This window comes from Anastrepha ludens, chromosome 2 (genome assembly GCF_028408465.1).
Source record: "Anastrepha ludens isolate Willacy chromosome 2, idAnaLude1.1, whole genome shotgun sequence".
Taxonomy (NCBI): Eukaryota; Metazoa; Arthropoda; class Insecta; order Diptera; family Tephritidae; genus Anastrepha; species Anastrepha ludens.
This window is the reverse complement of record NC_071498.1, coordinates 23,867,894-23,878,397: the sequence shown is the minus strand read 5'-3', so window position 1 is coordinate 23,878,397 and position 10,504 is coordinate 23,867,894.

Genomic DNA, 10,504 nt, shown 5'->3' with positions numbered 1-10,504 from the left:
TGGAAATAGTCGAAATCTGATTAAGTGTAATAATTCAAAAACGCATCCCTCAAAGGTTTTCTAAAAATTCTAATTAAAAAGTTGAACATTTTTGGAAATTTATTAAGTTTTTCTAAATTTCGTATAAAGTTGAGTTTCAAACTTATGCGCTTTTTGTTATGCAATGAACTATATTTTTATAAAAAAATTTACGAAAAACAATTTAGCCTGAAAAATATCTCGAATACTGCAAAAAAAAAAAATTTAAGAAAAAAATTTAGTATGAAAAATATTACGAATTGTGCAAAAACAATTTAAGAAGAAAATTTAGTATGAAAATTCCTACGAATATTGCAAAAAACAAATCAAAAAAGAAAAAATTTTATGAAAAAAAAAACAATTAAGAAAAAAATGTAGTATCAAAAATATTACGAATATTGCAAAAATATAAATTATTCAACTAATGGGGCCGTTTTCTCTATACGCGTGGCTATGAAAACTGCCTGTACGATTATCAGTGGCACTTACTGTATACGTTCTCGGTTGAACGGGTTAAAATGTCCCTGTAGATGGCGCCACAGCATAACCAAGTTTAACACCGCCATTTTGCCTTGTGCCTTATCGTAAAGTGGTTGGAGTACTGGCTGGAGAACTTACGATATTACGCCGGCTGTCTTCAGTTGAAGATGTCTAGCAGTAGATGGCGCAGAAAGTACACTAAATTGAGAAAATAGAAATTAAATGTAGCCTATTGGTTGCCGTTTGGGATATTTTTATGCTGAGGGTTTTTAATTTAAAATTGGAAATTTCAGCTGAATTGCGGGAACTCCCGCGAATTTTCAAAGCGTATTTTTCAATAATTCATACTAATAGCGGAAAGTCCCTCATTTATATTCACAAAACTAAATGAATTCTAAACAACAAATTGCAGGAATTCCCGTGGTGGTGTCAGCAGTGCAAACCGGCAAGTGCACCATGCATTGTTTTTTTTATTTTTTTTTTTTTGTACTGATTGTAAAAATCGGATGTTAACTTTTTAGGGGAATTGCTTGTGAAAAGAGAAAATTAGAAAAATAGTAAAAATAAAAGAAAAAATCTTAAAACCCACACAACTCTACTAATTTTAATTCAATTACAGTCAAATATAGCTCATTTGACGCAAAATTAAATTTACTATAACAGTAGGGTACTAAAAAAATCCTCAATATCGGATAATATCGTAAAAATTATGTCAAAGTTGAAAAAATAGAGAAAAAATAAAAAAATTCCAAATACTTCCGTCTACAGTCTCGTCAGTTGTCATTTCAGAAAAAATGTCAACACACTGTCAAAAAGGCTTGTTTTTTTTCTTTCGAACTAAAAAAGCAAATTCGAAATCGGATGGAAATTGGCGAAGTTAGGAGTGATTCTTCACATCAACCTACTGAAAAACGGTTTTATGGCCATAAAATGAGATTTTGGGGGTGTATTGGAAATTTCTCCTATACCATTTTTCTTAGTTTTACTATACCTACAAGTTGAACTAGGTCTCCATAAAAGTATAATTTCACTGTCGCACAGTGTAATTTACAAAACTACTGAAATTAATTAATTGAGCTCTCATTTAAATTGCATTTTAACAAGAAGTCCGTTTGCGGGTCCAAAAGTCGCATATTTCCATTTTACAGGCAAACGGGAGAGCGCTCAATTGCAATGTTGTTGAGCAAGAGCCCGAACGGTAGTGCAATTCACTAACTTTAGACGATCCGACAATTGCGGTAATAAAACCGACACATAAAAAATCTATGGGAAGTAGGTATTCAACGTCTTGGTGCACTCTGCACCACAAGCACATTGAGTACTAATTCAACGGCAGCACTTGATATTGCGGTGGAATGTCTAGCAGCTAAATCTGCCATAAGATTCAGCGCGGCAGGCGAATTTACATTTAAAACATCCGGACATAGCTCAATAGCTATGAGTTACAGCGGCAAGACAGGCTATATGACTCCGAAATGCAAATGGGTGAAGAAATTCCGAACAACAATAGAAGAAGAAAGGTGGAAAAGAGGTATGAAACCTAACCCAAATACTCTTAATATATTTGCTGACAGCTCGAAAATGATGGACGGAGTAGGAGCAGGGATTTATTGCGCAAAGCTAGGCATCAGGGAGCCATTTAAGCTCCCGGACCATTGCACTATTTTTCTAGCAGAAGTTTTTGCAGTAGGAAAGGCTGCAAAAATAGCATTAGCAAGAACATCGAGCAACACCAAAATAAATATATACATTGACAACCAAGCGGCGATAAAAGCAATAAACTCGTATGAAACTTCATCTAAAAACGTTCTTATGACCAGGGAAGAGAGACAAGCCGCAGGCAGACAGTTACACATCTATTGGGTACCCAGACATAAGGGCATTGCAGGATACGAAATTGTAGATGAGATTGCCAAAAGCGCTGTTTACATACAATACGAACAAGAAAACGACATGCTGCGGACATGACAAGACGGATAGACAGGAGGTGGAGTACTCGAGCCACTTGCAAACCGCGAAAATCATGTGTACACATGTAAATAAATACGCCAGATTCGTACTAGCCCTGTCTAGAAAAGAAAGCAGAACTATCGTAGATATATTGACAGGCCACAATTTGTTAGCGGTACACGCATGCAAGATGGGAATTGCAAACAATGATAGCTGCAGATTTTGCAATGCAGTAGAAGAGGGGCATACTCCCACTAATACTACGAAAACCCTCCTTATCGGCTGAATTCCACTGCATGGTAATATTTCGTCAAGGTGGAGCCGCGTTTATTTCTATTGACACAACAGGTACCTGCGTCCAGGTTCCTCTCTCATGGGCGTATGGAGGTAATACTCTATCGATAGTACCCGCTGCTTCCACTTCATAAGTGGTTCTGCAGCAAATGAAACATCGGAAAGGGTGTCGTAAGTATTACCGACATGTCAAAGTCCGATACCGTCGTGAGCACTAGGCTCAGGCGTATGAGATTTGTCGTCAGTTCGTAGGCAACCCACCTCCAGTCAAAAGCTGCTGTAGATTTCTTTGCTGTATGTTGCGTTACCACTCTGCGCGTAGCCTTATCATTGTTGCAAAATTTGTTGCTGCATTCCAGCAAGTATTTAATGCGATCATCTTGGTAATTAGATTTTTCGGGCACAGCTGTCTACCTAGAAGTACTTCAAGCGTTGAACGCTCCTCTCTGAAAAGACCGCAGTAGAAGAGTACGTGTTCCGCACTTTCTATCGCGTTGTTGCAGTTTGGGCAGAACGGGGTGTCCTCTAGATTAAACCGATGGAAGTACTCCAAAAAACAACTGTGGCCACTCAGTATTTGAGTGAAATAGTAGTCAACGTCTCCTTGTGTGCTGGTCACCCATTGGCTAATATTTAAGATAAGCCTATGAGTCCAACGTCCGTTAATTGACGAATCCCACCCGCTTTGCCATTTTTCTATCGAATGCAGTGTCTCTTCAGCTTTTTCTTCTAATGACGGCTAAGCCCGTCGCCTGCCGTAGAGACGGCTCAGTCAATTTGCCTGAACGTCAGGTGGTAGTTTGCACGCGCTAACGCATATTGCGTCTCTTGGGACCGATCTGTAGCCACAAGCCACTCTTATTGCACTTCGGCGAAGTATCAGTGCTCTATACTGTATGTTGGACGTTTTAGCTCCGGCCCATATGGGGGCAGCGTACGAGACTACGGAGTCTACAACCGGGCCGTCAATAATAGGCAACATTTGTGTTAGCGCTCCATTGATAGCATCAGCTATTGCGCTTACCGCAGATCGTTGCTGATTGTAGCTAAGTCGTCTGTCTATTATCACGTCAAGATACTTAACCGACTCCTTCGAAAGTATTTCATGGGTACCGATACGTCGTTTTATTTTCTCCTTTTTCTCCGCCCAATGATGAATACCGCCTCGGGTTTTTGGGTTGGCAATTCCAATACGGATTTGGCCAACCATAGTCTCACCCATGCTGCTGCGTCATTGCCTTTTGTTTCCAGCTGGTCTATATATCTATCCGTAACTAGAAGCACAATATCATCTGCATAGCCTTCGATAGTAGCACCGTCTGGTAATTTTAGTTTGAGGACCCCGTCGTACATGACATTCCAAAGTATTAGACCAAGGACAGATCCTTGGGGAACCCCACCAGTGATTTGGCATGTTTTTTGGCCACGGTCTGTATCGTATTGCAGAATTCTGTTGGTGAAGTAACTACGAATTATGCGCAGTAGACAACTCGGTACACTTAGTTCTTTGAGAGACATTAAAATGTTGCCCCACTTTGCAGAGTTGAATGCATTTTTGATGCCCAGTGTAATGATAGCGCAGTACTTCATATGCAAGTGCCCACCGCTGATTGCTTCGTGCGCAATGTCTGTCACAGTCCTGATTGCATCTACCATTGACCTCGCTCTTCGAAAATCATACTGATTGTCGGATAGACCAGATGGGCATTCGAGATAGACTTGTAGCCGGTCGCATATAATACTTTCGAATACTTTTCCCACGGAATAAAATTAATCATCGAATTAAAAAATCGAAAAAGAGTTACATTTCAAAATAAATAAGACTATATAGTCACATATTGTTGTATTTACAATATGTATCTATATAAGGGACAAGGTGGCACAATATTATAGGAACGAGCTACATAGCCTCGTCCAAATCAGCGACGTTGTCTCACGAACTCTTGCCATAAATCCATAAACGTGCGTGGAGGCTTAATTTCGTTAAAAAACTATTTGCAATACAAGGTGACGCAAAATTAATCATCCAATTTAGTTTTGGGATAACTTTTTTACTAAATAAAAAAAAATTATTATTATTTTGGACGATGGAACCCTTTATTTTGACCTTTACTCCCTCCATTGATTGTCTATTTATATACTGTATCAAATATGACTAACTTAGAACGCCATTTACAAAAATTATACATCGTCCGTTAGAGGGATTACTTCTGCGCCACCTTGTTCCTATGGTCTTAAGAGGTCTGAGCGCCTAAAATATTTGAAAAAAATTTAATTAGTGAGGTTGTAGTCAAAAATATACAATTAATAAAAAATAAATACAAATCAAACAACAACACGTCATGAAAAAGCAATTTTTTACAGCTCAAGCCACTCCAACGTCACAGCTACAAAAACCGAATGAAGAAGCAATCACAACAAGACCAACAACTCAGGCACCACGACTGCAATATTATGCAATCTACACTTGTGTCTAGAGTTAGTACAAAATAAGCAGAGCCAAAAACAAAACCAAAAACACAAAACAAAAACTGAACAAGCGGACAGACACACAAAATATGAAAAATTAGCAGAGATCAAGAAAAGGATCAAATGGCACGTTGCTGAGTGCACGCCGACAGCCCGAAGCTACATAGAACTGCGCATATTCGCACACCGGCTGCGACACAACTATGCGCCGGCAACTGGCAACTGGAAACCGGCAGGCAACTTGGCGCGCAGCGCTCTTGTAACAGTTTCGCACGCTAAAATACATGAACAAATTTGAAAGTATTTATTTTTTATTATCTTCACTTCATTGGGCCTTGCCTGGTTGCTTTGCGTTGCTTAATAATAACCAGAGGTGCCTTTAAGCGGCCTGTCGCGAATAGTAAGTGCTTTGTTGTTGTTATCGTTTTGTGGGGCATGTCGCTTTGGTGCCTTTGGCCGCTTACCGGCTTCGAGCCACTTATGTAACACTTGACGTAGTTGTTGTCAGTGTGAAGTAGAATGGCGCACGCTTGAGCATTGAAAGCACTACAGAGCACCTGTGCGCACGCGCTCTTGGCCAACGCGAATGCGAATGCGAGGCAAACAAACACGATTGCACACCTTAAAAAAGACGAACAAGAAGGAAATTTGTAACTAAAAGCAAATAACAAATATTTGTTGCAACATTTGGTTTTTCTATGAGCAACAAAACGAGAACGCAAACAAAATTTCAAAGGCATACATACATACATACATGCATACATATGCATTATCAAGAAAGACATACCCATTAGAAAGGAAACAAAGTAGATCATTAAAATCTCTTGTCATATCTGCGAATTTGAACGCGCGTAAAAAGAGATGATTCAAGAAGATAGCCTCCATCGGACCATAGAACATTTGGCCTTAGACTTAGACGCACTTTCTCATGAATTTTTGATATCTTCAGATACCCTACTTTTTACCCTCTGTTTAATCAAAGAATAGCTTCTCCTTCGAATTCAATATTAAATAAAAATATTTATTTTCGCTGTATTTCGCGGTGAGTGGAGTGTAGCATCACTACCCCTACTAGAGAGCGCACGATTCATAATTTTCAACCAAACAGTTGACTAGGTAACCACCAGCAAACAAGTAAGAAAACACGGTTTAGCACAAATGAACTCAACGAAAAAGAAATCATTTCTTGAAACAGAAATAACTTTTAATTCTACATTTTGATAAAACTATTAATATTATTATTTATCATTTATTATTATTAGATTAGATTAGATTTGTGGGGGATTGGACAAGTCCAAGTACTCAGTCAAGAGACCATTGCACTACACCCGGATAGAATTCAGTAGAAGAATAGAGAGATAGGAAAGATAAAGTGTGGGTGGTAAGACGGAAAAATTAGTTTGATGTCACTCTTCGACAAATCTCTTGGATTCATTGATGAATCTTAATAGATCTGGAAGTGGAAGAGAATGAACCATATCCATACTCAGTATATCGCAACCCAGTATCCTAAGTCTGATTCTGGAAAACGCCGGACAGTTACAGAGCAAATGCTCTGCAGTGTCGTCATCCTCAAGACAGGATAGGCATATCGGGCTGTCACCGACCCCCATATCAGCCCTATGCTGACCGCAGGCGTTGTGCCCTGTGATAACACCCACCAGTACTCTCAGGTCCTTTCTGCTGAGTTTTAGGAGAAAGGTCGCTATTTTCTTGTTTGGTTCTTTCACAAAGCACTTGGCTACTCTGCACGAGTTCAACTCAGTCCAATGTGCTTTATGGGTAGACCTTATGAAGTCGTCAATCCATAGTTGAATCGATGCAGAATTGATACCTAGAAAGGGTTCAGGGCCGAATGGTATACTTGCAGAGCCTTAATTAGCCAGTTTATCAGCTAACTCGTTCCCTGTAATACCACAATGTCCAGGCACCCAAATAAGACTAACTTTGTTGTGTTTTACAACACTGTTCAGTTTTGTCTTACATTCACCGACTAACGAAGAGCAGCGTGGGTTAGCACTATAAATTCCAATACTGTTGCCCCGCCCCATTTTCTCAATTAGCTAGTATGCCACATTCACGATGGCGTAGACCTCCGTAAGGAATAACGTGGCCATCTGTCCTGTAGCATAGGAGTACTTAGTGTCTTCGTCTAAGTACCATCCAGATCCGCTACCATCACTGGTTTTGGATCAGTCGGTATAGAAAGTGTGTTGATTCCGTTAATAGGTTATCTGGGCTTAACCATTGATCTCTATCTGGGATCAAAACATCATACTTCCTACTGGCATCGAGAGCAGTGTGCACCATTCCAACAACTGGTGGTGTATCTGGCAGTGTCCAGTACCGTTTAACTTGAGCCTGTACGCCGCCTTCGTCGCTTTCTTTCGAATTTGAAGATCTAGTGGTTGCAAGTTTAGAAAGGCATCAGCAGATGTCGCACTCATAGCACTTGTGATACCCAAGCACACACTTCTCTGTAGTCTGTTTAGGGGTTTTACTTTGGAGGCGTATGTAATAATGGGCCTAATCAGGGTGATGTACAACCAGGGTACTATCGGCGGTCTTAGACCCCATGCCTCGCCAAAGGTTCTCTTACACTGCCAGAAGACTTTTAGTGTTCGAGAAACCTTCTGCTCGACGTGCGGCTTCCAGGTAAGCTTACTATCTAGGATTACTCCTAAGTATTTAACCTCAGAAGACAGTTGCAGTGTTACCCCTTTCAATCTGGGTAGCGACAAGCTTTCCATATTGCGTTTCCTAGCGAAAAGCACTAAGGTACAATTCGCACCAATGCTCAATCTTATTTAGAGCTACCTGCATTTTATTGCTTATAGCTTCAAGTGACCGTCCTGAGATTAATACGCACACATCGTCTGCGTAGGCTTCGATGTGTAAAATTTCCTGCAGATCATTAAGAAGAGAGTCCATAACAAAGCACCAAAGTAGGGGAGAGAGTACACCGCCTTGTGGGCAACCCTTCTTACTCTCAACCTTGACTCCTTCATCGTTTTCTCTATCCATGGTAAGCAGTCTTTTGGATAGCATAGAGTGAATCCATCTGGCAATGATTTCTTCTACTCCATAACTTCTGATAGAAGCGCACATAGAGTCAAAGTTAGCATTGTCAAAAGCTATTATTATTATTTATTAAATATATCAAAAATGCTTATATAATATCTAAATACCCACACAAGTACTCGCAGCCAGGGCTTACGACTCAACTGATAAAACTTTTTTAAACTGAATAGGATTAGACCAATCGCCTCTGCTGTTAGCTGCAATGATTTTATAATATTATTATTTATAATTATATATCAAGTAAATAAATAAATAAATGAAAATTTCTGTTTTTTTTTTGTTTTGGCAAACTATACTAAATTGAACTGTAGACAATATTAGAGCGAGTTTTAAAATTCAGCGAGAGTGGTTGTCGGACACTTTCGAGTTTTCATAAACCGCCCGCGAAGATAATACAGCACCTCAAGATCATGAGGCTATTTATTGACTATTTATTTATTTATTTATTTTTTAATTTAATTTATAAATATATGTAGGTAATTCTGTGAAATATACAATATTTTTGATATTTTTTCTGCCGGTGTTATGCATTTTTTTCCATATAATGAATGCTTTTTTCTATATAGAGAAAATGGCCGCCATAAAAACAAAACTTATCCAAAATCAATGCGATTTTTGAAATATTTTAAACTTAAACTTTACCAAAATTCAAAGGGCTATAAATCTGCATACACGAAATTTCTTTGAAAATTCTGATTAAAATGTTTTCAATTGAAAAATGAAAATCAAAAAAAAAAGTTTTCTACGAAATTTAAAATTTAAAGTTGGTTGTTAACTAAACCAAGTTTTTATAATAAAGAAATAAAAAGATTAATAAAAAATTAATACCCTGTTGTATTACAGTGAACACAGGTGCACGGGTGCATGTCAAAAAAGGCATATGTATGTATGTATATAAATGTGGATTCTGATTTATGGTACAAACATTTTGTTTCTACTTTGCAATAAAATAACTGTAAGCCAGATTATTAAAATTTTTTTTTTTTATCTATTTACCTTCAAAAATCTGCGCTCCTTTGCTGTGTAATCGAAGAATTCGTTAGTGAAATCTCAACTTCAGCGCAAAAGCACGGCGTCAAATTTTAGAAGTTGCTTACACACCTTAAAATTTTGTTTGTGTTTTTAATTTTTTTGTAAATTCTAGAAAATTTAAATTCCTTGTGATTGAATTTGTGCCGACTAAACGGCCAATTACGGCGTGAAGGCGAAGGACGTGAGGTACAGTTTGTGTGTTCGTTCAAAGGCTAGACTCACGCAAAATATTTTAATTTTCATTTGATTCTTTCGACATCGTTGGCATCGTCATATTAATTTGTGCAACATCAACACCAGTTCAACCTGTTGAGGTGCAACAAGCAAAACACTTGCCCTCGATTTTTCTTCTTCTTAATTGGCGCTATAACCGCTTACGTGATTTTGGCCGAGTTTAACAAAGCGCGCCAGTCGTTTCTTTCTCGTGCTAACCGGCGCCAATTGGACACACCAAGTGAAGCCAAGTCCTTCTCCACCTGATCTTTCCAACGCAGAGGAGGCCTTCCTCTTCCTCTACTACCACCACATCGCGTAAACCATTTGTTTCCTTTTTTGTAAGTGAGAATTGATTGCGAAACAAAAATATTTTTAAAGAATACACCGCCTTTGACATCCAGCGTGCATGGCTAGTTGCGCCAGGTGTGTGAAAGTTATATTGCTCTGCCCCAAGAAAGATTAAAGCTAACTGAAGTAACTCTTTATAGTCTTCTCGATTTTGAGATTTTTCCAACTGATCGTAACAGAACTGTTTACAATTATCACGTTCAGCTATATTTACTTGTTCTAAAACAATTTTATCTTCGATGCCACTTTTAAATGAATCTTTATTTAAATTAGACCATGATTTCTTGAATCTTTCAAAAATAGGAACTTCTGGTGTAGAGGTTGAAGATAATTTTAATTCGAAGACGCTGCGTAATAAATTTTCATAAATATGGTGACGGCAAGGTAGATTGATTAGATTACGTCCAATTTTTTTTTCTAAAAGAGCTACAGCTCCACTGTGGATGCCAGTATTGGTGGCTGTTGTATCATATGATAGGCCATTCACTTGATTAACAATATTCCATGTGACTAATCTGTCATAAACTACATCAGCAACATTTTTACCAGTAGCAGATACTAGTTTCGGTGCACCAAGAAACTTCGATGTGCCGTTGTAACTTACCAAAACTGCAAT